Consider the following 25,935-nt stretch of genomic DNA (forward strand, 5'->3'; position numbering starts at 1 on the left):
GAGGCTTCGCAGTAGGTTGCAAACATTCATCACCCATGACTGTCCCCAATTGAGCTCAGAAGCTCAATGTCTATCATGACCTCTCTTTTAGAATGTCCAAGAGCAAGCAAACTATTCCTCCAGGAGAGGGCGCCAACAGACTACTAAAGAGATCATCATTACTCAAAGAAAACCCCAAAAACCAATGCATGATAGGAATAAACAGGTAACTTTCTTTGGAGTGGAAGCGGAGAGATCGCACCAGATGCCAATTCTAGATGTTATCACACCTGTGGTCACTGCAGCAGCAGGTGAATCCACTTTGTCCAAAAGGGATCTATTCCATTCAATTGCAAATGATCTAGATAAGACAGAGAACTGCAGCACGGGGACATAGCCGAGTTGGTCAGGTTGAGTGGTGATGAGTTTGCTATTTGGATGAATAAAGAAAGTCAAAAGTGTGAAAGATAAAAAACAAAAGGAGGAAGTGTGAAAAGTGAATGGGCCAAATTGAGGTGCATATGAAGACGTATGCTTTCTTCCAATTCATTAAATCGGGCTAATATGAATCAGGTGAATTGAGTTCTGCTTTTGGAAACTGGGTTAAGAAGGGGTGCACCGTTCCTGGAGGTACTGCAATACCAGGTCAATGCGTGGAGTGGACAGAGCAAGCTCTTTTTCCATCTCCCTGTTCTAAAAATCCATTTAATATATGGTCCCCAGATAGGGGACGTATCAGATATTAAACTGATAAGAACAGATACTACACTTGATCTTAGCCAAAAGGCCGAGAAGCGATAACCAGAATTGGTTTGGGCCTCGAGTGGCACCCTGGCCTATGCCGGACACATCTTAGGGAGAGAGAGCGAGAGGGAGACAAACCCACGCCTACACAAGACATTTTGTCACCCAAGCCAACCCTTGAAAAGGCTGCTTTGCAGAGCCAAAACAAGAAGAATGGTGCGTTTTGCAGCCGCCGCCCACTGCAATGAATCTGAATAACTCCTCCTTTAGGGCGCAAGCAACTCCCCTCCCCCTTGCAGTCTTTCCAATTCACGATACAAAAAGACGGACAGGACAGGTTGCCTGACTTTCCGTCACTGCCACCCTTTGCCATCCTTACCCGTAGAAAGCCCTTTCATCATCCCCAAACCCTAATCTTTTCCCTTTCCTTCCCAGCCCCCAAACCCTGCCCTCTGTACCTTTCTCACCACCCGCTTCCCTTCTCCTGTCATCCCCCTACCACCCGGGAAAAAAAGAGATTGCCCCCTCCTTCCACTAGCCCACCCTCCCACCCAAAGAACAACTTCTTCTGCGCAGCTTGTTTTCTAGGCAGCAGCGCTATTGTGATGTCATCGGGGGGCATTGTGACAAGCCGCCAGTGTTCCGTCTCTTCATGTTGTGCACAGTTCAAACGGAAAATACATCAACAGGCAGACTACAGAAAAGCTTACTATCAAAGGTTAGAGGGGGGCTTTCTCAGAGGGCTTTTTACAGTTTTTCTATTCCCAATTAGCCGTTTAAGTGTACTTATTGAAAGTAGTAATTCTTTCATAGGCCGCCCTTTCTTAGTATTTGACGTTCCTTATATTGCGGTATGAGGCTTCGCAGTAGGTTGCAAACATTCATCACCCATGACTGTCCCCAATTGAGCTCAGAAGCTCAATGTCTATCATGACCTCTCTTTTAGAATGTCCAAGAGCAAGCAAACTATTCCTCCAGGAGAGGGCGCCAACAGACTACTAAAGAGATCATCATTACTCAAAGAAAACCCCAAAAACCAATGCATGATAGGAATAAACAGGTAACTTTCTTTGGAGTGGAAGCGGAGAGATCGCACCAGATGCCAATTCTAGATGTTATCACACCTGTGGTCACTGCAGCAGCAGGTGAATCCACTTTGTCCAAAAGGGATCTATTCCATTCAATTGCAAATGATCTAGATAAGACAGAGAACTGCAGCACGGGGACATAGCCGAGTTGGTCAGGTTGAGTGGTGATGAGTTTGCTATTTGGATGAATAAAGAAAGTCAAAAGTGTGAAAGATAAAAAACAAAAGGAGGAAGTGTGAAAAGTGAATGGGCCAAATTGAGGTGCATATGAAGACGTATGCTTTCTTCCAATTCATTAAATCGGGCTAATATGAATCAGGTGAATTGAGTTCTGCTTTTGGAAACTGGGTTAAGAAGGGGTGCACCGTTCCTGGAGGTACTGCAATACCAGGTCAATGCGTGGAGTGGACAGAGCAAGCTCTTTTTCCATCTCCCTGTTCTAAAAATCCATTTAATATATGGTCCCCAGATAGGGGACGTATCAGATATTAAACTGATAAGAACAGATACTACACTTGATCTTAGCCAAAAGGCCGAGAAGCGATAACCAGAATTGGTTTGGGCCTCGAGTGGCACCCTGGCCTATGCCGGACACATCTTAGGGAGAGAGAGCGAGAGGGAGACAAACCCACGCCTACACAAGACATTTTGTCACCCAAGCCAACCCTTGAAAAGGCTGCTTTGCAGAGCCAAAACAAGAAGAATGGTGCGTTTTGCAGCCGCCGCCCACTGCAATGAATCTGAATAACTCCTCCTTTAGGGCGCAAGCAACTCCCCTCCCCCTTGCAGTCTTTCCAATTCACGATACAAAAAGACGGACAGGACAGGTTGCCTGACTTTCCGTCACTGCCACCCTTTGCCATCCTTACCCGTAGAAAGCCCTTTCATCATCCCCAAACCCTAATCTTTTCCCTTTCCTTCCCAGCCCCCAAACCCTGCCCTCTGTACCTTTCTCACCACCCGCTTCCCTTCTCCTGTCATCCCCCTACCACCCGGGAAAAAAAGAGATTGCCCCCTCCTTCCACTAGCCCACCCTCCCACCCAAAGAACAACTTCTTCTGCGCAGCTTGTTTTCTAGGCAGCAGCGCTATTGTGATGTCATCGGGGGGCATTGTGACAAGCCGCCAGTGTTCCGTCTCTTCATGTTGTGCACAGTTCAAACGGAAAATACATCAACAGGCAGACTACAGAAAAGCTTACTATCAAAGGTTAGAGGGGGGCTTTCTCAGAGGGCTTTTTACAGTTTTTCTATTCCCAATTAGCCGTTTAAGTGTACTTATTGAAAGTAGTAATTCTTTCATAGGCCGCCCTTTCTTAGTATTTGACGTTCCTTATATTGCGGTATGAGGCTTCGCAGTAGGTTGCAAACATTCATCACCCATGACTGTCCCCAATTGAGCTCAGAAGCTCAATGTCTATCATGACCTCTCTTTTAGAATGTCCAAGAGCAAGCAAACTATTCCTCCAGGAGAGGGCGCCAACAGACTACTAAAGAGATCATCATTACTCAAAGAAAACCCCAAAAACCAATGCATGATAGGAATAAACAGGTAACTTTCTTTGGAGTGGAAGCGGAGAGATCGCACCAGATGCCAATTCTAGATGTTATCACACCTGTGGTCACTGCAGCAGCAGGTGAATCCACTTTGTCCAAAAGGGATCTATTCCATTCAATTGCAAATGATCTAGATAAGACAGAGAACTGCAGCACGGGGACATAGCCGAGTTGGTCAGGTTGAGTGGTGATGAGTTTGCTATTTGGATGAATAAAGAAAGTCAAAAGTGTGAAAGATAAAAAACAAAAGGAGGAAGTGTGAAAAGTGAATGGGCCAAATTGAGGTGCATATGAAGACGTATGCTTTCTTCCAATTCATTAAATCGGGCTAATATGAATCAGGTGAATTGAGTTCTGCTTTTGGAAACTGGGTTAAGAAGGGGTGCACCGTTCCTGGAGGTACTGCAATACCAGGTCAATGCGTGGAGTGGACAGAGCAAGCTCTTTTTCCATCTCCCTGTTCTAAAAATCCATTTAATATATGGTCCCCAGATAGGGGACGTATCAGATATTAAACTGATAAGAACAGATACTACACTTGATCTTAGCCAAAAGGCCGAGAAGCGATAACCAGAATTGGTTTGGGCCTCGAGTGGCACCCTGGCCTATGCCGGACACATCTTAGGGAGAGAGAGCGAGAGGGAGACAAACCCACGCCTACACAAGACATTTTGTCACCCAAGCTAACCCTTGAAAAGGCTGCTTTGCAGAGCCAAAACAAGAAGAATGGTGCGTTTTGCAGCCGCCGCCCACTGCAATGAATCTGAATAACTCCTCCTTTAGGGCGCAAGCAACTCCCCTCCCCCTTGCAGTCTTTCCAATTCACGATACAAAAAGACGGACAGGACAGGTTGCCTGACTTTCCGTCACTGCCACCCTTTGCCATCCTTACCCGTAGAAAGCCCTTTCATCATCCCCAAACCCTAATCTTTTCCCTTTCCTTCCCAGCCCCCAAACCCTGCCCTCTGTACCTTTCTCACCACCCGCTTCCCTTCTCCTGTCATCCCCCTACCACCCGGGAAAAAAAGAGATTGCCCCCTCCTTCCACTAGCCCACCCTCCCACCCAAAGAACAACTTCTTCTGCGCAGCTTGTTTTCTAGGCAGCAGCGCTATTGTGATGTCATCGGGGGGCATTGTGACAAGCCGCCAGTGTTCCGTCTCTTCATGTTGTGCACAGTTCAAACGGAAAATACATCAACAGGCAGACTACAGAAAAGCTTACTATCAAAGGTTAGAGGGGGGCTTTCTCAGAGGGCTTTTTACAGTTTTTCTATTCCCAATTAGCCGTTTAAGTGTACTTATTGAAAGTAGTAATTCTTTCATAGGCCGCCCTTTCTTAGTATTTGACGTTCCTTATATTGCGGTATGAGGCTTCGCAGTAGGTTGCAAACATTCATCACCCATGACTGTCCCCAATTGAGCTCAGAAGCTCAATGTCTATCATGACCTCTCTTTTAGAATGTCCAAGAGCAAGCAAACTATTCCTCCAGGAGAGGGCGCCAACAGACTACTAAAGAGATCATCATTACTCAAAGAAAACCCCAAAAACCAATGCATGATAGGAATAAACAGGTAACTTTCTTTGGAGTGGAAGCGGAGAGATCGCACCAGATGCCAATTCTAGATGTTATCACACCTGTGGTCACTGCAGCAGCAGGTGAATCCACTTTGTCCAAAAGGGATCTATTCCATTCAATTGCAAATGATCTAGATAAGACAGAGAACTGCAGCACGGGGACATAGCCGAGTTGGTCAGGTTGAGTGGTGATGAGTTTGCTATTTGGATGAATAAAGAAAGTCAAAAGTGTGAAAGATAAAAAACAAAAGGAGGAAGTGTGAAAAGTGAATGGGCCAAATTGAGGTGCATATGAAGACGTATGCTTTCTTCCAATTCATTAAATCGGGCTAATATGAATCAGGTGAATTGAGTTCTGCTTTTGGAAACTGGGTTAAGAAGGGGTGCACCGTTCCTGGAGGTACTGCAATACCAGGTCAATGCGTGGAGTGGACAGAGCAAGCTCTTTTTCCATCTCCCTGTTCTAAAAATCCATTTAATATATGGTCCCCAGATAGGGGACGTATCAGATATTAAACTGATAAGAACAGATGAGATTACATCCGCAATTTTCAGAAAACGGTCATCGGCCACCACACAAAAGCGCAGTGCCGCAGGTGATCGCCTCCCGAGCCCAGGAACCACCAGCCATAAGGGGACGTAAGCACCAAAAGGCGCAACAATCCCCGAGGCCGGCGGTTGTGCAAGCCCGGGCCCCTCCCAGCCAAGACCAAGGCAAACCCAATGAAGGGACTACACTTGATCTTAGCCAAAAGGCCGAGAAGCGATAACCAGAATTGGTTTGGGCCTCGAGTGGCACCCTGGCCTATGCCGGACACATCTTAGGGAGAGAGAGCGAGAGGGAGACAAACCCACGCCTACACAAGACATTTTGTCACCCAAGCCAACCCTTGAAAAGGCTGCTTTGCAGAGCCAAAACAAGAAGAATGGTGCGTTTTGCAGCCGCCGCCCACTGCAATGAATCTGAATAACTCCTCCTTTAGGGCGCAAGCAACTCCCCTCCCCCTTGCAGTCTTTCCAATTCACGATACAAAAAGACGGACAGGACAGGTTGCCTGACTTTCCGTCACTGCCACCCTTTGCCATCCTTACCCGTAGAAAGCCCTTTCATCATCCCCAAACCCTAATCTTTTCCCTTTCCTTCCCAGCCCCCAAACCCTGCCCTCTGTACCTTTCTCACCACCCGCTTCCCTTCTCCTGTCATCCCCCTACCACCCGGGAAAAAAAGAGATTGCCCCCTCCTTCCACTAGCCCACCCTCCCACCCAAAGAACAACTTCTTCTGCGCAGCTTGTTTTCTAGGCAGCAGCGCTATTGTGATGTCATCGGGGGGCATTGTGACAAGCCGCCAGTGTTCCGTCTCTTCATGTTGTGCACAGTTCAAACGGAAAATACATCAACAGGCAGACTACAGAAAAGCTTACTATCAAAGGTTAGAGGGGGGCTTTCTCAGAGGGCTTTTTACAGTTTTTCTATTCCCAATTAGCCGTTTAAGTGTACTTATTGAAAGTAGTAATTCTTTCATAGGCCGCCCTTTCTTAGTATTTGACGTTCCTTATATTGCGGTATGAGGCTTCGCAGTAGGTTGCAAACATTCATCACCCATGACTGTCCCCAATTGAGCTCAGAAGCTCAATGTCTATCATGACCTCTCTTTTAGAATGTCCAAGAGCAAGCAAACTATTCCTCCAGGAGAGGGCGCCAACAGACTACTAAAGAGATCATCATTACTCAAAGAAAACCCCAAAAACCAATGCATGATAGGAATAAACAGGTAACTTTCTTTGGAGTGGAAGCGGAGAGATCGCACCAGATGCCAATTCTAGATGTTATCACACCTGTGGTCACTGCAGCAGCAGGTGAATCCACTTTGTCCAAAAGGGATCTATTCCATTCAATTGCAAATGATCTAGATAAGACAGAGAACTGCAGCACGGGGACATAGCCGAGTTGGTCAGGTTGAGTGGTGATGAGTTTGCTATTTGGATGAATAAAGAAAGTCAAAAGTGTGAAAGATAAAAAACAAAAGGAGGAAGTGTGAAAAGTGAATGGGCCAAATTGAGGTGCATATGAAGACGTATGCTTTCTTCCAATTCATTAAATCGGGCTAATATGAATCAGGTGAATTGAGTTCTGCTTTTGGAAACTGGGTTAAGAAGGGGTGCACCGTTCCTGGAGGTACTGCAATACCAGGTCAATGCGTGGAGTGGACAGAGCAAGCTCTTTTTCCATCTCCCTGTTCTAAAAATCCATTTAATATATGGTCCCCAGATAGGGGACGTATCAGATATTAAACTGATAAGAACAGATACTACACTTGATCTTAGCCAAAAGGCCGAGAAGCGATAACCAGAATTGGTTTGGGCCTCGAGTGGCACCCTGGCCTATGCCGGACACATCTTAGGGAGAGAGAGCGAGAGGGAGACAAACCCACGCCTACACAAGACATTTTGTCACCCAAGCCAACCCTTGAAAAGGCTGCTTTGCAGAGCCAAAACAAGAAGAATGGTGCGTTTTGCAGCCGCCGCCCACTGCAATGAATCTGAATAACTCCTCCTTTAGGGCGCAAGCAACTCCCCTCCCCCTTGCAGTCTTTCCAATTCACGATACAAAAAGACGGACAGGACAGGTTGCCTGACTTTCCGTCACTGCCACCCTTTGCCATCCTTACCCGTAGAAAGCCCTTTCATCATCCCCAAACCCTAATCTTTTCCCTTTCCTTCCCAGCCCCCAAACCCTGCCCTCTGTACCTTTCTCACCACCCGCTTCCCTTCTCCTGTCATCCCCCTACCACCCGGGAAAAAAAGAGATTGCCCCCTCCTTCCACTAGCCCACCCTCCCACCCAAAGAACAACTTCTTCTGCGCAGCTTGTTTTCTAGGCAGCAGCGCTATTGTGATGTCATCGGGGGGCATTGTGACAAGCCGCCAGTGTTCCGTCTCTTCATGTTGTGCACAGTTCAAACGGAAAATACATCAACAGGCAGACTACAGAAAAGCTTACTATCAAAGGTTAGAGGGGGGCTTTCTCAGAGGGCTTTTTACAGTTTTTCTATTCCCAATTAGCCGTTTAAGTGTACTTATTGAAAGTAGTAATTCTTTCATAGGCCGCCCTTTCTTAGTATTTGACGTTCCTTATATTGCGGTATGAGGCTTCGCAGTAGGTTGCAAACATTCATCACCCATGACTGTCCCCAATTGAGCTCAGAAGCTCAATGTCTATCATGACCTCTCTTTTAGAATGTCCAAGAGCAAGCAAACTATTCCTCCAGGAGAGGGCGCCAACAGACTACTAAAGAGATCATCATTACTCAAAGAAAACCCCAAAAACCAATGCATGATAGGAATAAACAGGTAACTTTCTTTGGAGTGGAAGCGGAGAGATCGCACCAGATGCCAATTCTAGATGTTATCACACCTGTGGTCACTGCAGCAGCAGGTGAATCCACTTTGTCCAAAAGGGATCTATTCCATTCAATTGCAAATGATCTAGATAAGACAGAGAACTGCAGCACGGGGACATAGCCGAGTTGGTCAGGTTGAGTGGTGATGAGTTTGCTATTTGGATGAATAAAGAAAGTCAAAAGTGTGAAAGATAAAAAACAAAAGGAGGAAGTGTGAAAAGTGAATGGGCCAAATTGAGGTGCATATGAAGACGTATGCTTTCTTCCAATTCATTAAATCGGGCTAATATGAATCAGGTGAATTGAGTTCTGCTTTTGGAAACTGGGTTAAGAAGGGGTGCACCGTTCCTGGAGGTACTGCAATACCAGGTCAATGCGTGGAGTGGACAGAGCAAGCTCTTTTTCCATCTCCCTGTTCTAAAAATCCATTTAATATATGGTCCCCAGATAGGGGACGTATCAGATATTAAACTGATAAGAACAGATACTACACTTGATCTTAGCCAAAAGGCCGAGAAGCGATAACCAGAATTGGTTTGGGCCTCGAGTGGCACCCTGGCCTATGCCGGACACATCTTAGGGAGAGAGAGCGAGAGGGAGACAAACCCACGCCTACACAAGACATTTTGTCACCCAAGCCAACCCTTGAAAAGGCTGCTTTGCAGAGCCAAAACAAGAAGAATGGTGCGTTTTGCAGCCGCCGCCCACTGCAATGAATCTGAATAACTCCTCCTTTAGGGCGCAAGCAACTCCCCTCCCCCTTGCAGTCTTTCCAATTCACGATACAAAAAGACGGACAGGACAGGTTGCCTGACTTTCCGTCACTGCCACCCTTTGCCATCCTTACCCGTAGAAAGCCCTTTCATCATCCCCAAACCCTAATCTTTTCCCTTTCCTTCCCAGCCCCCAAACCCTGCCCTCTGTACCTTTCTCACCACCCGCTTCCCTTCTCCTGTCATCCCCCTACCACCCGGGAAAAAAAGAGATTGCCCCCTCCTTCCACTAGCCCACCCTCCCACCCAAAGAACAACTTCTTCTGCGCAGCTTGTTTTCTAGGCAGCAGCGCTATTGTGATGTCATCGGGGGGCATTGTGACAAGCCGCCAGTGTTCCGTCTCTTCATGTTGTGCACAGTTCAAACGGAAAATACATCAACAGGCAGACTACAGAAAAGCTTACTATCAAAGGTTAGAGGGGGGCTTTCTCAGAGGGCTTTTTACAGTTTTTCTATTCCCAATTAGCCGTTTAAGTGTACTTATTGAAAGTAGTAATTCTTTCATAGGCCGCCCTTTCTTAGTATTTGACGTTCCTTATATTGCGGTATGAGGCTTCGCAGTAGGTTGCAAACATTCATCACCCATGACTGTCCCCAATTGAGCTCAGAAGCTCAATGTCTATCATGACCTCTCTTTTAGAATGTCCAAGAGCAAGCAAACTATTCCTCCAGGAGAGGGCGCCAACAGACTACTAAAGAGATCATCATTACTCAAAGAAAACCCCAAAAACCAATGCATGATAGGAATAAACAGGTAACTTTCTTTGGAGTGGAAGCGGAGAGATCGCACCAGATGCCAATTCTAGATGTTATCACACCTGTGGTCACTGCAGCAGCAGGTGAATCCACTTTGTCCAAAAGGGATCTATTCCATTCAATTGCAAATGATCTAGATAAGACAGAGAACTGCAGCACGGGGACATAGCCGAGTTGGTCAGGTTGAGTGGTGATGAGTTTGCTATTTGGATGAATAAAGAAAGTCAAAAGTGTGAAAGATAAAAAACAAAAGGAGGAAGTGTGAAAAGTGAATGGGCCAAATTGAGGTGCATATGAAGACGTATGCTTTCTTCCAATTCATTAAATCGGGCTAATATGAATCAGGTGAATTGAGTTCTGCTTTTGGAAACTGGGTTAAGAAGGGGTGCACCGTTCCTGGAGGTACTGCAATACCAGGTCAATGCGTGGAGTGGACAGAGCAAGCTCTTTTTCCATCTCCCTGTTCTAAAAATCCATTTAATATATGGTCCCCAGATAGGGGACGTATCAGATATTAAACTGATAAGAACAGATACTACACTTGATCTTAGCCAAAAGGCCGAGAAGCGATAACCAGAATTGGTTTGGGCCTCGAGTGGCACCCTGGCCTATGCCGGACACATCTTAGGGAGAGAGAGCGAGAGGGAGACAAACCCACGCCTACACAAGACATTTTGTCACCCAAGCCAACCCTTGAAAAGGCTGCTTTGCAGAGCCAAAACAAGAAGAATGGTGCGTTTTGCAGCCGCCGCCCACTGCAATGAATCTGAATAACTCCTCCTTTAGGGCGCAAGCAACTCCCCTCCCCCTTGCAGTCTTTCCAATTCACGATACAAAAAGACGGACAGGACAGGTTGCCTGACTTTCCGTCACTGCCACCCTTTGCCATCCTTACCCGTAGAAAGCCCTTTCATCATCCCCAAACCCTAATCTTTTCCCTTTCCTTCCCAGCCCCCAAACCCTGCCCTCTGTACCTTTCTCACCACCCGCTTCCCTTCTCCTGTCATCCCCCTACCACCCGGGAAAAAAAGAGATTGCCCCCTCCTTCCACTAGCCCACCCTCCCACCCAAAGAACAACTTCTTCTGCGCAGCTTGTTTTCTAGGCAGCAGCGCTATTGTGATGTCATCGGGGGGCATTGTGACAAGCCGCCAGTGTTCCGTCTCTTCATGTTGTGCACAGTTCAAACGGAAAATACATCAACAGGCAGACTACAGAAAAGCTTACTATCAAAGGTTAGAGGGGGGCTTTCTCAGAGGGCTTTTTACAGTTTTTCTATTCCCAATTAGCCGTTTAAGTGTACTTATTGAAAGTAGTAATTCTTTCATAGGCCGCCCTTTCTTAGTATTTGACGTTCCTTATATTGCGGTATGAGGCTTCGCAGTAGGTTGCAAACATTCATCACCCATGACTGTCCCCAATTGAGCTCAGAAGCTCAATGTCTATCATGACCTCTCTTTTAGAATGTCCAAGAGCAAGCAAACTATTCCTCCAGGAGAGGGCGCCAACAGACTACTAAAGAGATCATCATTACTCAAAGAAAACCCCAAAAACCAATGCATGATAGGAATAAACAGGTAACTTTCTTTGGAGTGGAAGCGGAGAGATCGCACCAGATGCCAATTCTAGATGTTATCACACCTGTGGTCACTGCAGCAGCAGGTGAATCCACTTTGTCCAAAAGGGATCTATTCCATTCAATTGCAAATGATCTAGATAAGACAGAGAACTGCAGCACGGGGACATAGCCGAGTTGGTCAGGTTGAGTGGTGATGAGTTTGCTATTTGGATGAATAAAGAAAGTCAAAAGTGTGAAAGATAAAAAACAAAAGGAGGAAGTGTGAAAAGTGAATGGGCCAAATTGAGGTGCATATGAAGACGTATGCTTTCTTCCAATTCATTAAATCGGGCTAATATGAATCAGGTGAATTGAGTTCTGCTTTTGGAAACTGGGTTAAGAAGGGGTGCACCGTTCCTGGAGGTACTGCAATACCAGGTCAATGCGTGGAGTGGACAGAGCAAGCTCTTTTTCCATCTCCCTGTTCTAAAAATCCATTTAATATATGGTCCCCAGATAGGGGACGTATCAGATATTAAACTGATAAGAACAGATACTACACTTGATCTTAGCCAAAAGGCCGAGAAGCGATAACCAGAATTGGTTTGGGCCTCGAGTGGCACCCTGGCCTATGCCGGACACATCTTAGGGAGAGAGAGCGAGAGGGAGACAAACCCACGCCTACACAAGACATTTTGTCACCCAAGCCAACCCTTGAAAAGGCTGCTTTGCAGAGCCAAAACAAGAAGAATGGTGCGTTTTGCAGCCGCCGCCCACTGCAATGAATCTGAATAACTCCTCCTTTAGGGCGCAAGCAACTCCCCTCCCCCTTGCAGTCTTTCCAATTCACGATACAAAAAGACGGACAGGACAGGTTGCCTGACTTTCCGTCACTGCCACCCTTTGCCATCCTTACCCGTAGAAAGCCCTTTCATCATCCCCAAACCCTAATCTTTTCCCTTTCCTTCCCAGCCCCCAAACCCTGCCCTCTGTACCTTTCTCACCACCCGCTTCCCTTCTCCTGTCATCCCCCTACCACCCGGGAAAAAAAGAGATTGCCCCCTCCTTCCACTAGCCCACCCTCCCACCCAAAGAACAACTTCTTCTGCGCAGCTTGTTTTCTAGGCAGCAGCGCTATTGTGATGTCATCGGGGGGCATTGTGACAAGCCGCCAGTGTTCCGTCTCTTCATGTTGTGCACAGTTCAAACGGAAAATACATCAACAGGCAGACTACAGAAAAGCTTACTATCAAAGGTTAGAGGGGGGCTTTCTCAGAGGGCTTTTTACAGTTTTTCTATTCCCAATTAGCCGTTTAAGTGTACTTATTGAAAGTAGTAATTCTTTCATAGGCCGCCCTTTCTTAGTATTTGACGTTCCTTATATTGCGGTATGAGGCTTCGCAGTAGGTTGCAAACATTCATCACCCATGACTGTCCCCAATTGAGCTCAGAAGCTCAATGTCTATCATGACCTCTCTTTTAGAATGTCCAAGAGCAAGCAAACTATTCCTCCAGGAGAGGGCGCCAACAGACTACTAAAGAGATCATCATTACTCAAAGAAAACCCCAAAAACCAATGCATGATAGGAATAAACAGGTAACTTTCTTTGGAGTGGAAGCGGAGAGATCGCACCAGATGCCAATTCTAGATGTTATCACACCTGTGGTCACTGCAGCAGCAGGTGAATCCACTTTGTCCAAAAGGGATCTATTCCATTCAATTGCAAATGATCTAGATAAGACAGAGAACTGCAGCACGGGGACATAGCCGAGTTGGTCAGGTTGAGTGGTGATGAGTTTGCTATTTGGATGAATAAAGAAAGTCAAAAGTGTGAAAGATAAAAAACAAAAGGAGGAAGTGTGAAAAGTGAATGGGCCAAATTGAGGTGCATATGAAGACGTATGCTTTCTTCCAATTCATTAAATCGGGCTAATATGAATCAGGTGAATTGAGTTCTGCTTTTGGAAACTGGGTTAAGAAGGGGTGCACCGTTCCTGGAGGTACTGCAATACCAGGTCAATGCGTGGAGTGGACAGAGCAAGCTCTTTTTCCATCTCCCTGTTCTAAAAATCCATTTAATATATGGTCCCCAGATAGGGGACGTATCAGATATTAAACTGATAAGAACAGATACTACACTTGATCTTAGCCAAAAGGCCGAGAAGCGATAACCAGAATTGGTTTGGGCCTCGAGTGGCACCCTGGCCTATGCCGGACACATCTTAGGGAGAGAGAGCGAGAGGGAGACAAACCCACGCCTACACAAGACATTTTGTCACCCAAGCCAACCCTTGAAAAGGCTGCTTTGCAGAGCCAAAACAAGAAGAATGGTGCGTTTTGCAGCCGCCGCCCACTGCAATGAATCTGAATAACTCCTCCTTTAGGGCGCAAGCAACTCCCCTCCCCCTTGCAGTCTTTCCAATTCACGATACAAAAAGACGGACAGGACAGGTTGCCTGACTTTCCGTCACTGCCACCCTTTGCCATCCTTACCCGTAGAAAGCCCTTTCATCATCCCCAAACCCTAATCTTTTCCCTTTCCTTCCCAGCCCCCAAACCCTGCCCTCTGTACCTTTCTCACCACCCGCTTCCCTTCTCCTGTCATCCCCCTACCACCCGGGAAAAAAAGAGATTGCCCCCTCCTTCCACTAGCCCACCCTCCCACCCAAAGAACAACTTCTTCTGCGCAGCTTGTTTTCTAGGCAGCAGCGCTATTGTGATGTCATCGGGGGGCATTGTGACAAGCCGCCAGTGTTCCGTCTCTTCATGTTGTGCACAGTTCAAACGGAAAATACATCAACAGGCAGACTACAGAAAAGCTTACTATCAAAGGTTAGAGGGGGGCTTTCTCAGAGGGCTTTTTACAGTTTTTCTATTCCCAATTAGCCGTTTAAGTGTACTTATTGAAAGTAGTAATTCTTTCATAGGCCGCCCTTTCTTAGTATTTGACGTTCCTTATATTGCGGTATGAGGCTTCGCAGTAGGTTGCAAACATTCATCACCCATGACTGTCCCCAATTGAGCTCAGAAGCTCAATGTCTATCATGACCTCTCTTTTAGAATGTCCAAGAGCAAGCAAACTATTCCTCCAGGAGAGGGCGCCAACAGACTACTAAAGAGATCATCATTACTCAAAGAAAACCCCAAAAACCAATGCATGATAGGAATAAACAGGTAACTTTCTTTGGAGTGGAAGCGGAGAGATCGCACCAGATGCCAATTCTAGATGTTATCACACCTGTGGTCACTGCAGCAGCAGGTGAATCCACTTTGTCCAAAAGGGATCTATTCCATTCAATTGCAAATGATCTAGATAAGACAGAGAACTGCAGCACGGGGACATAGCCGAGTTGGTCAGGTTGAGTGGTGATGAGTTTGCTATTTGGATGAATAAAGAAAGTCAAAAGTGTGAAAGATAAAAAACAAAAGGAGGAAGTGTGAAAAGTGAATGGGCCAAATTGAGGTGCATATGAAGACGTATGCTTTCTTCCAATTCATTAAATCGGGCTAATATGAATCAGGTGAATTGAGTTCTGCTTTTGGAAACTGGGTTAAGAAGGGGTGCACCGTTCCTGGAGGTACTGCAATACCAGGTCAATGCGTGGAGTGGACAGAGCAAGCTCTTTTTCCATCTCCCTGTTCTAAAAATCCATTTAATATATGGTCCCCAGATAGGGGACGTATCAGATATTAAACTGATAAGAACAGATACTACACTTGATCTTAGCCAAAAGGCCGAGAAGCGATAACCAGAATTGGTTTGGGCCTCGAGTGGCACCCTGGCCTATGCCGGACACATCTTAGGGAGAGAGAGCGAGAGGGAGACAAACCCACGCCTACACAAGACATTTTGTCACCCAAGCTAACCCTTGAAAAGGCTGCTTTGCAGAGCCAAAACAAGAAGAATGGTGCGTTTTGCAGCCGCCGCCCACTGCAATGAATCTGAATAACTCCTCCTTTAGGGCGCAAGCAACTCCCCTCCCCCTTGCAGTCTTTCCAATTCACGATACAAAAAGACGGACAGGACAGGTTGCCTGACTTTCCGTCACTGCCACCCTTTGCCATCCTTACCCGTAGAAAGCCCTTTCATCATCCCCAAACCCTAATCTTTTCCCTTTCCTTCCCAGCCCCCAAACCCTGCCCTCTGTACCTTTCTCACCACCCGCTTCCCTTCTCCTGTCATCCCCCTACCACCCGGGAAAAAAAGAGATTGCCCCCTCCTTCCACTAGCCCACCCTCCCACCCAAAGAACAACTTCTTCTGCGCAGCTTGTTTTCTAGGCAGCAGCGCTATTGTGATGTCATCGGGGGGCATTGTGACAAGCCGCCAGTGTTCCGTCTCTTCATGTTGTGCACAGTTCAAACGGAAAATACATCAACAGGCAGACTACAGAAAAGCTTACTATCAAAGGTTAGAGGGGGGCTTTCTCAGAGGGCTTTTTACAGTTTTTCTATTCCCAATTAGCCGTTTAAGTGTACTTATTGAAAGTAGTAATTCTTTCATAGGCCGCCCTTTCTTAGTATTTGACGTTCCTTATATTGCGGTATGAGGCTTCGCAGTAGGTTGCAAACATTCATCACCCATGACTGTCCCCAATTGAGCTCAGAAGCTCAATGTCTATCATGACCTCTCTTTTAGAATGTCCAAGAGCAAGCAAACTATTCCTCCAGGAGAGGGCGCCAACAGACTACTAAAGAGATCATCATTACTCAAAGAAAACCCCAAAAACCAATGCATGATAGGAATAAACAGGTAACTTTCTTTGGAGTGGAAGCGGAGAGATCGCACCAGATGCCAATTCTAGATGTTATCACACCTGTGGTCACTGCAGCAGCAGGTGAATCCACTTTGTCCAAAAGGGATCTATTCCATTCAATTGCAAATGATCTAGATAAGACAGAGAACTGCAGCACGGGGACATAGCCGAGTTGGTCAGGTTGAGTGGTGATGAGTTTGCTATTTGGATGAATAAAGAAAGTCAAAAGTGTGAAAGATAAAAAACAAAAGGAGGAAGTGTGAAAAGTGAATGGGCCAAATTGAGGTGCATATGAAGACGTATGCTTTCTTCCAATTCATTAAATCGGGCTAATATGAATCAGGTGAATTGAGTTCTGCTTTTGGAAACTGGGTTAAGAAGGGGTGCACCGTTCCTGGAGGTACTGCAATACCAGGTCAATGCGTGGAGTGGACAGAGCAAGCTCTTTTTCCATCTCCCTGTTCTAAAAATCCATTTAATATATGGTCCCCAGATAGGGGACGTATCAGATATTAAACTGATAAGAACAGATGAGATTACATCCGCAATTTTCAGAAAACGGTCATCGGCCACCACACAAAAGCGCAGTGCCGCAGGTGATCGCCTCCCGAGCCCAGGAACCACCAGCCATAAGGGGACGTAAGCACCAAAAGGCGCAACAATCCCCGAGGCCGGCGGTTGTGCAAGCCCGGGCCCCTCCCAGCCAAGACCAAGGCAAACCCAATGAAGGGACTACACTTGATCTTAGCCAAAAGGCCGAGAAGCGATAACCAGAATTGGTTTGGGCCTCGAGTGGCACCCTGGCCTATGCCGGACACATCTTAGGGAGAGAGAGCGAGAGGGAGACAAACCCACGCCTACACAAGACATTTTGTCACCCAAGCCAACCCTTGAAAAGGCTGCTTTGCAGAGCCAAAACAAGAAGAATGGTGCGTTTTGCAGCCGCCGCCCACTGCAATGAATCTGAATAACTCCTCCTTTAGGGCGCAAGCAACTCCCCTCCCCCTTGCAGTCTTTCCAATTCACGATACAAAAAGACGGACAGGACAGGTTGCCTGACTTTCCGTCACTGCCACCCTTTGCCATCCTTACCCGTAGAAAGCCCTTTCATCATCCCCAAACCCTAATCTTTTCCCTTTCCTTCCCAGCCCCCAAACCCTGCCCTCTGTACCTTTCTCACCACCCGCTTCCCTTCTCCTGTCATCCCCCTACCACCCGGGAAAAAAAGAGATTGCCCCCTCCTTCCACTAGCCCACCCTCCCACCCAAAGAACAACTTCTTCTGCGCAGCTTGTTTTCTAGGCAGCAGCGCTATTGTGATGTCATCGGGGGGCATTGTGACAAGCCGCCAGTGTTCCGTCTCTTCATGTTGTGCACAGTTCAAACGGAAAATACATCAACAGGCAGACTACAGAAAAGCTTACTATCAAAGGTTAGAGGGGGGCTTTCTCAGAGGGCTTTTTACAGTTTTTCTATTCCCAATTAGCCGTTTAAGTGTACTTATTGAAAGTAGTAATTCTTTCATAGGCCGCCCTTTCTTAGTATTTGACGTTCCTTATATTGCGGTATGAGGCTTCGCAGTAGGTTGCAAACATTCATCACCCATGACTGTCCCCAATTGAGCTCAGAAGCTCAATGTCTATCATGACCTCTCTTTTAGAATGTCCAAGAGCAAGCAAACTATTCCTCCAGGAGAGGGCGCCAACAGACTACTAAAGAGATCATCATTACTCAAAGAAAACCCCAAAAACCAATGCATGATAGGAATAAACAGGTAACTTTCTTTGGAGTGGAAGCGGAGAGATCGCACCAGATGCCAATTCTAGATGTTATCACACCTGTGGTCACTGCAGCAGCAGGTGAATCCACTTTGTCCAAAAGGGATCTATTCCATTCAATTGCAAATGATCTAGATAAGACAGAGAACTGCAGCACGGGGACATAGCCGAGTTGGTCAGGTTGAGTGGTGATGAGTTTGCTATTTGGATGAATAAAGAAAGTCAAAAGTGTGAAAGATAAAAAACAAAAGGAGGAAGTGTGAAAAGTGAATGGGCCAAATTGAGGTGCATATGAAGACGTATGCTTTCTTCCAATTCATTAAATCGGGCTAATATGAATCAGGTGAATTGAGTTCTGCTTTTGGAAACTGGGTTAAGAAGGGGTGCACCGTTCCTGGAGGTACTGCAATACCAGGTCAATGCGTGGAGTGGACAGAGCAAGCTCTTTTTCCATCTCCCTGTTCTAAAAATCCATTTAATATATGGTCCCCAGATAGGGGACGTATCAGATATTAAACTGATAAGAACAGATACTACACTTGATCTTAGCCAAAAGGCCGAGAAGCGATAACCAGAATTGGTTTGGGCCTCGAGTGGCACCCTGGCCTATGCCGGACACATCTTAGGGAGAGAGAGCGAGAGGGAGACAAACCCACGCCTACACAAGACATTTTGTCACCCAAGCCAACCCTTGAAAAGGCTGCTTTGCAGAGCCAAAACAAGAAGAATGGTGCGTTTTGCAGCCGCCGCCCACTGCAATGAATCTGAATAACTCCTCCTTTAGGGCGCAAGCAACTCCCCTCCCCCTTGCAGTCTTTCCAATTCACGATACAAAAAGACGGACAGGACAGGTTGCCTGACTTTCCGTCACTGCCACCCTTTGCCATCCTTACCCGTAGAAAGCCCTTTCATCATCCCCAAACCCTAATCTTTTCCCTTTCCTTCCCAGCCCCCAAACCCTGCCCTCTGTACCTTTCTCACCACCCGCTTCCCTTCTCCTGTCATCCCCCTACCACCCGGGAAAAAAAGAGATTGCCCCCTCCTTCCACTAGCCCACCCTCCCACCCAAAGAACAACTTCTTCTGCGCAGCTTGTTTTCTAGGCAGCAGCGCTATTGTGATGTCATCGGGGGGCATTGTGACAAGCCGCCAGTGTTCCGTCTCTTCATGTTGTGCACAGTTCAAACGGAAAATACATCAACAGGCAGACTACAGAAAAGCTTACTATCAAAGGTTAGAGGGGGGCTTTCTCAGAGGGCTTTTTACAGTTTTTCTATTCCCAATTAGCCGTTTAAGTGTACTTATTGAAAGTAGTAATTCTTTCATAGGCCGCCCTTTCTTAGTATTTGACGTTCCTTATATTGCGGTATGAGGCTTCGCAGTAGGTTGCAAACATTCATCACCCATGACTGTCCCCAATTGAGCTCAGAAGCTCAATGTCTATCATGACCTCTCTTTTAGAATGTCCAAGAGCAAGCAAACTATTCCTCCAGGAGAGGGCGCCAACAGACTACTAAAGAGATCATCATTACTCAAAGAAAACCCCAAAAACCAATGCATGATAGGAATAAACAGGTAACTTTCTTTGGAGTGGAAGCGGAGAGATCGCACCAGATGCCAATTCTAGATGTTATCACACCTGTGGTCACTGCAGCAGCAGGTGAATCCACTTTGTCCAAAAGGGATCTATTCCATTCAATTGCAAATGATCTAGATAAGACAGAGAACTGCAGCACGGGGACATAGCCGAGTTGGTCAGGTTGAGTGGTGATGAGTTTGCTATTTGGATGAATAAAGAAAGTCAAAAGTGTGAAAGATAAAAAACAAAAGGAGGAAGTGTGAAAAGTGAATGGGCCAAATTGAGGTGCATATGAAGACGTATGCTTTCTTCCAATTCATTAAATCGGGCTAATATGAATCAGGTGAATTGAGTTCTGCTTTTGGAAACTGGGTTAAGAAGGGGTGCACCGTTCCTGGAGGTACTGCAATACCAGGTCAATGCGTGGAGTGGACAGAGCAAGCTCTTTTTCCATCTCCCTGTTCTAAAAATCCATTTAATATATGGTCCCCAGATAGGGGACGTATCAGATATTAAACTGATAAGAACAGATACTACACTTGATCTTAGCCAAAAGGCCGAGAAGCGATAACCAGAATTGGTTTGGGCCTCGAGTGGCACCCTGGCCTATGCCGGACACATCTTAGGGAGAGAGAGCGAGAGGGAGACAAACCCACGCCTACACAAGACATTTTGTCACCCAAGCCAACCCTTGAAAAGGCTGCTTTGCAGAGCCAAAACAAGAAGAATGGTGCGTTTTGCAGCCGCCGCCCACTGCAATGAATCTGAATAACTCCTCCTTTAGGGCGCAAGCAACTCCCCTCCCCCTTGCAGTCTTTCCAATTCACGATACAAAAAGACGGACAGGACAGGTTGCCTGACTTTCCGTCACTGCCACCCTTTGCCATCCTTACCCGTAGAAAGCCCTTTCATCATCCCCAAACCCTAATCTTTTCCCTTTCCTTCCCAGCCCCCAAACCCTGCCCTCTGTACCTTTCTCACCACCCGCTTCCCTTCTCCTGTCATCCCCCTACCACCCGGGAAAAAAAGAGATTGCCCCCTCCTTCCACTAGCCCACCCTCCCACCCAAAGAACAACTTCTTCTGCGCAGCTTGTTTTCTAGGCAGCAGCGCTATTGTGATGTCATCGGGGGGCATTGTGACAAGCCGCCAGTGTTCCGTCTCTTCATGTTGTGCACAGTTCAAACGGAAAATACATCAACAGGCAGACTACAGAAAAGCTTACTATCAAAGGTTAGAGGGGGGCTTTCTCAGAGGGCTTTTTACAGTTTTTCTATTCCCAATTAGCCGTTTAAGTGTACTTATTGAAAGTAGTAATTCTTTCATAGGCCGCCCTTTCTTAGTATTTGACGTTCCTTATATTGCGGTATGAGGCTTCGCAGTAGGTTGCAAACATTCATCACCCATGACTGTCCCCAATTGAGCTCAGAAGCTCAATGTCTATCATGACCTCTCTTTTAGAATGTCCAAGAGCAAGCAAACTATTCCTCCAGGAGAGGGCGCCAACAGACTACTAAAGAGATCATCATTACTCAAAGAAAACCCCAAAAACCAATGCATGATAGGAATAAACAGGTAACTTTCTTTGGAGTGGAAGCGGAGAGATCGCACCAGATGCCAATTCTAGATGTTATCACACCTGTGGTCACTGCAGCAGCAGGTGAATCCACTTTGTCCAAAAGGGATCTATTCCATTCAATTGCAAATGATCTAGATAAGACAGAGAACTGCAGCACGGGGACATAGCCGAGTTGGTCAGGTTGAGTGGTGATGAGTTTGCTATTTGGATGAATAAAGAAAGTCAAAAGTGTGAAAGATAAAAAACAAAAGGAGGAAGTGTGAAAAGTGAATGGGCCAAATTGAGGTGCATATGAAGACGTATGCTTTCTTCCAATTCATTAAATCGGGCTAATATGAATCAGGTGAATTGAGTTCTGCTTTTGGAAACTGGGTTAAGAAGGGGTGCACCGTTCCTGGAGGTACTGCAATACCAGGTCAATGCGTGGAGTGGACAGAGCAAGCTCTTTTTCCATCTCCCTGTTCTAAAAATCCATTTAATATATGGTCCCCAGATAGGGGACGTATCAGATATTAAACTGATAAGAACAGATACTACACTTGATCTTAGCCAAAAGGCCGAGAAGCGATAACCAGAATTGGTTTGGGCCTCGAGTGGCACCCTGGCCTATGCCGGACACATCTTAGGGAGACGAGAGCGAGAGGGAGACAAACCCACGCCTACACAAGACATTTTGTCACCCAAGCCAACCCTTGAAAAGGCTGCTTTGCAGAGCCAAAACAAGAAGAATGGTGCGTTTTGCAGCCGCCGCCCACTGCAATGAATCTGAATAACTCCTCCTTTAGGGCGCAAGCAACTCCCCTCCCCCTTGCAGTCTTTCCAATTCACGATACAAAAAGACGGACAGGACAGGTTGCCTGACTTTCCGTCACTGCCACCCTTTGCCATCCTTACCCGTAGAAAGCCCTTTCATCATCCCCAAACCCTAATCTTTTCCCTTTCCTTCCCAGCCCCCAAACCCTGCCCTCTGTACCTTTCTCACCACCCGCTTCCCTTCTCCTGTCATCCCCCTACCACCCGGGAAAAAAAGAGATTGCCCCCTCCTTCCACTAGCCCACCCTCCCACCCAAAGAACAACTTCTTCTGCGCAGCTTGTTTTCTAGGCAGCAGCGCTATTGTGATGTCATCGGGGGGCATTGTGACAAGCCGCCAGTGTTCCGTCTCTTCATGTTGTGCACAGTTCAAACGGAAAATACATCAACAGGCAGACTACAGAAAAGCTTACTATCAAAGGTTAGAGGGGGGCTTTCTCAGAGGGCTTTTTACAGTTTTTCTATTCCCAATTAGCCGTTTAAGTGTACTTATTGAAAGTAGTAATTCTTTCATAGGCCGCCCTTTCTTAGTATTTGACGTTCCTTATATTGCGGTATGAGGCTTCGCAGTAGGTTGCAAACATTCATCACCCATGACTGTCCCCAATTGAGCTCAGAAGCTCAATGTCTATCATGACCTCTCTTTTAGAATGTCCAAGAGCAAGCAAACTATTCCTCCAGGAGAGGGCGCCAACAGACTACTAAAGAGATCATCATTACTCAAAGAAAACCCCAAAAACCAATGCATGATAGGAATAAACAGGTAACTTTCTTTGGAGTGGAAGCGGAGAGATCGCACCAGATGCCAATTCTAGATGTTATCACACCTGTGGTCACTGCAGCAGCAGGTGAATCCACTTTGTCCAAAAGGGATCTATTCCATTCAATTGCAAATGATCTAGATAAGACAGAGAACTGCAGCACGGGGACATAGCCGAGTTGGTCAGGTTGAGTGGTGATGAGTTTGCTATTTGGATGAATAAAGAAAGTCAAAAGTGTGAAAGATAAAAAACAAAAGGAGGAAGTGTGAAAAGTGAATGGGCCAAATTGAGGTGCATATGAAGACGTATGCTTTCTTCCAATTCATTAAATCGGGCTAATATGAATCAGGTGAATTGAGTTCTGCTTTTGGAAACTGGGTTAAGAAGGGGTGCACCGTTCCTGGAGGTACTGCAATACCAGGTCAATGCGTGGAGTGGACAGAGCAAGCTCTTTTTCCATCTCCCTGTTCTAAAAATCCATTTAATATATGGTCCCCAGATAGGGGACGTATCAGATATTAAACTGATAAGAACAGATACTACACTTGATCTTAGCCAAAAGGCCGAGAAGCGATAACCAGAATTGGTTTGGGCCTCGAGTGGCACCCTGGCCTATGCCGGACACATCTTAGGGAGAGAGAGCGAGAGGGAGACAAACCCACGCCTACACAAGACATTTTGTCACCCAAGCCAACCCTTGAAAAGGCTGCTTTGCAGAGCCAAAACAAGAAGAATGGTGCGTTTTGCAGCCGCCGCCCACTGCAATGAATCTGAATAACTCCTCCTTTAGGGCGCAAGCAACTCCCCTCCCCCTTGCAGTCTTTCCAATTCACGATACAAAAAGACGGACAGGACAGGTTGCCTGACTTTCCGTCACTGCCACCCTTTGCCATCCTTACCCGTAGAAAGCCCTTTCATCATCCCCAAACCCTAATCTTTTCCCTTTCCTTCCCAGCCCCCAAACCCTGCCCTCTGTACCTTTCTCACCACCCGCTTCCCTTCTCCTGTCATCCCCCTACCACCCGGGAAAAAAAGAGATTGCCCCCTCCTTCCACTAGCCCACCCTCCCACCCAAAGAACAACTTCTTCTGCGCAGCTTGTTTTCTAGGCAGCAGCGCTATTGTGATGTCATCGGGGGGCATTGTGACAAGCCGCCAGTGTTCCGTCTCTTCATGTTGTGCACAGTTCAAACGGAAAATACATCAACAGGCAGACTACAGAAAAGCTTACTATCAAAGGTTAGAGGGGGGCTTTCTCAGAGGGCTTTTTACAGTTTTTCTATTCCCAATTAGCCGTTTAAGTGTACTTATTGAAAGTAGTAATTCTTTCATAGGCCGCCCTTTCTTAGTATTTGACGTTCCTTATATTGCGGTATGAGGCTTCGCAGTAGGTTGCAAACATTCATCACCCATGACTGTCCCCAATTGAGCTCAGAAGCTCAATGTCTATCATGACCTCTCTTTTAGAATGTCCAAGAGCAAGCAAACTATTCCTCCAGGAGAGGGCGCCAACAGACTACTAAAGAGATCATCATTACTCAAAGAAAACCCCAAAAACCAATGCATGATAGGAATAAACAGGTAACTTTCTTTGGAGTGGAAGCGGAGAGATCGCACCAGATGCCAATTCTAGATGTTATCACACCTGTGGTCACTGCAGCAGCAGGTGAATCCACTTTGTCCAAAAGGGATCTATTCCATTCAATTGCAAATGATCTAGATAAGACAGAGAACTGCAGCACGGGGACATAGCCGAGTTGGTCAGGTTGAGTGGTGATGAGTTTGCTATTTGGATGAATAAAGAAAGTCAAAAGTGTGAAAGATAAAAAACAAAAGGAGGAAGTGTGAAAAGTGAATGGGCCAAATTGAGGTGCATATGAAGACGTATGCTTTCTTCCAATTCATTAAATCGGGCTAATATGAATCAGGTGAATTGAGTTCTGCTTTTGGAAACTGGGTTAAGAAGGGGTGCACCGTTCCTGGAGGTACTGCAATACCAGGTCAATGCGTGGAGTGGACAGAGCAAGCTCTTTTTCCATCTCCCTGTTCTAAAAATCCATTTAATATATGGTCCCCAGATAGGGGACGTATCAGATATTAAACTGATAAGAACAGATACTACACTTGATCTTAGCCAAAAGGCCGAGAAGCGATAACCAGAATTGGTTTGGGCCTCGAGTGGCACCCTGGCCTATGCCGGACACATCTTAGGGAGAGAGAGCGAGAGGGAGACAAACCCACGCCTACACAAGACATTTTGTCACCCAAGCCAACCCTTGAAAAGGCTGCTTTGCAGAGCCAAAACAAGAAGAATGGTGCGTTTTGCAGCCGCCGCCCACTGCAATGAATCTGAATAACTCCTCCTTTAGGGCGCAAGCAACTCCCCTCCCCCTTGCAGTCTTTCCAATTCACGATACAAAAAGACGGACAGGACAGGTTGCCTGACTTTCCGTCACTGCCACCCTTTGCCATCCTTACCCGTAGAAAGCCCTTTCATCATCCCCAAACCCTAATCTTTTCCCTTTCCTTCCCAGCCCCCAAACCCTGCCCTCTGTACCTTTCTCACCACCCGCTTCCCTTCTCCTGTCATCCCCCTACCACCCGGGAAAAAAAGAGATTGCCCCCTCCTTCCACTAGCCCACCCTCCCACCCAAAGAACAACTTCTTCTGCGCAGCTTGTTTTCTAGGCAGCAGCGCTATTGTGATGTCATCGGGGGGCATTGTGACAAGCCGCCAGTGTTCCGTCTCTTCATGTTGTGCACAGTTCAAACGGAAAATACATCAACAGGCAGACTACAGAAAAGCTTACTATCAAAGGTTAGAGGGGGGCTTTCTCAGAGGGCTTTTTACAGTTTTTCTATTCCCAATTAGCCGTTTAAGTGTACTTATTGAAAGTAGTAATTCTTTCATAGGCCGCCCTTTCTTAGTATTTGACGTTCCTTATATTGCGGTATGAGGCTTCGCAGTAGGTTGCAAACATTCATCACCCATGACTGTCCCCAATTGAGCTCAGAAGCTCAATGTCTATCATGACCTCTCTTTTAGAATGTCCAAGAGCAAGCAAACTATTCCTCCAGGAGAGGGCGCCAACAGACTACTAAAGAGATCATCATTACTCAAAGAAAACCCCAAAAACCAATGCATGATAGGAATAAACAGGTAACTTTCTTTGGAGTGGAAGCGGAGAGATCGCACCAGATGCCAATTCTAGATGTTATCACACCTGTGGTCACTGCAGCAGC

The 25,935-nt window shown here is 46.5% G+C and overlaps 16 non-coding genes across 16 annotated transcripts; all 16 read right to left on the minus strand.

Annotated features, from left to right (window-relative positions):
• Positions 1-587: 587 nt before the first annotated feature.
• Positions 588-778, minus strand: LOC142281999 (U2 spliceosomal RNA). Its single transcript, XR_012743983.1, has one exon. It is a non-coding gene; the product is annotated as a U2 spliceosomal RNA (small nuclear RNA).
• Positions 779-2,165: 1,387 nt separating this feature from the next.
• LOC142282011 (U2 spliceosomal RNA) lies at positions 2,166-2,356 on the minus strand. Its single transcript, XR_012743994.1, has one exon. It is a non-coding gene; the product is annotated as a U2 spliceosomal RNA (small nuclear RNA).
• Positions 2,357-3,743: 1,387 nt separating this feature from the next.
• LOC142282013 (U2 spliceosomal RNA) lies at positions 3,744-3,934 on the minus strand. The gene has a single exon (XR_012743996.1). It is a non-coding gene; the product is annotated as a U2 spliceosomal RNA (small nuclear RNA).
• Positions 3,935-5,321: 1,387 nt separating this feature from the next.
• Positions 5,322-5,506, minus strand: LOC142282010 (U2 spliceosomal RNA). Its single transcript, XR_012743993.1, has one exon. It is a non-coding gene; the product is annotated as a U2 spliceosomal RNA (small nuclear RNA).
• A 1,592-nt stretch (positions 5,507-7,098) lies between these two features.
• LOC142282014 (U2 spliceosomal RNA) lies at positions 7,099-7,289 on the minus strand. Its single transcript, XR_012743997.1, has one exon. It is a non-coding gene; the product is annotated as a U2 spliceosomal RNA (small nuclear RNA).
• A 1,387-nt stretch (positions 7,290-8,676) lies between these two features.
• On the minus strand, positions 8,677-8,867 carry LOC142282015 (U2 spliceosomal RNA). Its single transcript, XR_012743998.1, has one exon. It is a non-coding gene; the product is annotated as a U2 spliceosomal RNA (small nuclear RNA).
• A 1,387-nt stretch (positions 8,868-10,254) lies between these two features.
• LOC142282000 (U2 spliceosomal RNA) lies at positions 10,255-10,445 on the minus strand. Its single transcript, XR_012743984.1, has one exon. It is a non-coding gene; the product is annotated as a U2 spliceosomal RNA (small nuclear RNA).
• A 1,387-nt stretch (positions 10,446-11,832) lies between these two features.
• LOC142282001 (U2 spliceosomal RNA) lies at positions 11,833-12,023 on the minus strand. The gene has a single exon (XR_012743985.1). It is a non-coding gene; the product is annotated as a U2 spliceosomal RNA (small nuclear RNA).
• A 1,387-nt stretch (positions 12,024-13,410) lies between these two features.
• LOC142282002 (U2 spliceosomal RNA) lies at positions 13,411-13,601 on the minus strand. Its single transcript, XR_012743986.1, has one exon. It is a non-coding gene; the product is annotated as a U2 spliceosomal RNA (small nuclear RNA).
• Positions 13,602-14,988: 1,387 nt separating this feature from the next.
• LOC142282003 (U2 spliceosomal RNA) lies at positions 14,989-15,179 on the minus strand. The gene has a single exon (XR_012743987.1). It is a non-coding gene; the product is annotated as a U2 spliceosomal RNA (small nuclear RNA).
• A 1,387-nt stretch (positions 15,180-16,566) lies between these two features.
• Positions 16,567-16,751, minus strand: LOC142282012 (U2 spliceosomal RNA). The gene has a single exon (XR_012743995.1). It is a non-coding gene; the product is annotated as a U2 spliceosomal RNA (small nuclear RNA).
• Positions 16,752-18,343: 1,592 nt separating this feature from the next.
• Positions 18,344-18,534, minus strand: LOC142282005 (U2 spliceosomal RNA). The gene has a single exon (XR_012743988.1). It is a non-coding gene; the product is annotated as a U2 spliceosomal RNA (small nuclear RNA).
• A 1,387-nt stretch (positions 18,535-19,921) lies between these two features.
• LOC142282006 (U2 spliceosomal RNA) lies at positions 19,922-20,112 on the minus strand. The gene has a single exon (XR_012743989.1). It is a non-coding gene; the product is annotated as a U2 spliceosomal RNA (small nuclear RNA).
• A 1,387-nt stretch (positions 20,113-21,499) lies between these two features.
• LOC142282007 (U2 spliceosomal RNA) lies at positions 21,500-21,690 on the minus strand. The gene has a single exon (XR_012743990.1). It is a non-coding gene; the product is annotated as a U2 spliceosomal RNA (small nuclear RNA).
• Positions 21,691-23,078: 1,388 nt separating this feature from the next.
• Positions 23,079-23,269, minus strand: LOC142282008 (U2 spliceosomal RNA). Its single transcript, XR_012743991.1, has one exon. It is a non-coding gene; the product is annotated as a U2 spliceosomal RNA (small nuclear RNA).
• A 1,387-nt stretch (positions 23,270-24,656) lies between these two features.
• Positions 24,657-24,847, minus strand: LOC142282009 (U2 spliceosomal RNA). Its single transcript, XR_012743992.1, has one exon. It is a non-coding gene; the product is annotated as a U2 spliceosomal RNA (small nuclear RNA).
• Positions 24,848-25,935: the final 1,088 nt, after the last annotated feature.

Source organism: Anomaloglossus baeobatrachus, unplaced genomic scaffold (assembly GCF_048569485.1).
Source record: "Anomaloglossus baeobatrachus isolate aAnoBae1 unplaced genomic scaffold, aAnoBae1.hap1 Scaffold_4913, whole genome shotgun sequence".
NCBI classification, from domain to species: Eukaryota; Metazoa; Chordata; class Amphibia; order Anura; family Aromobatidae; genus Anomaloglossus; species Anomaloglossus baeobatrachus.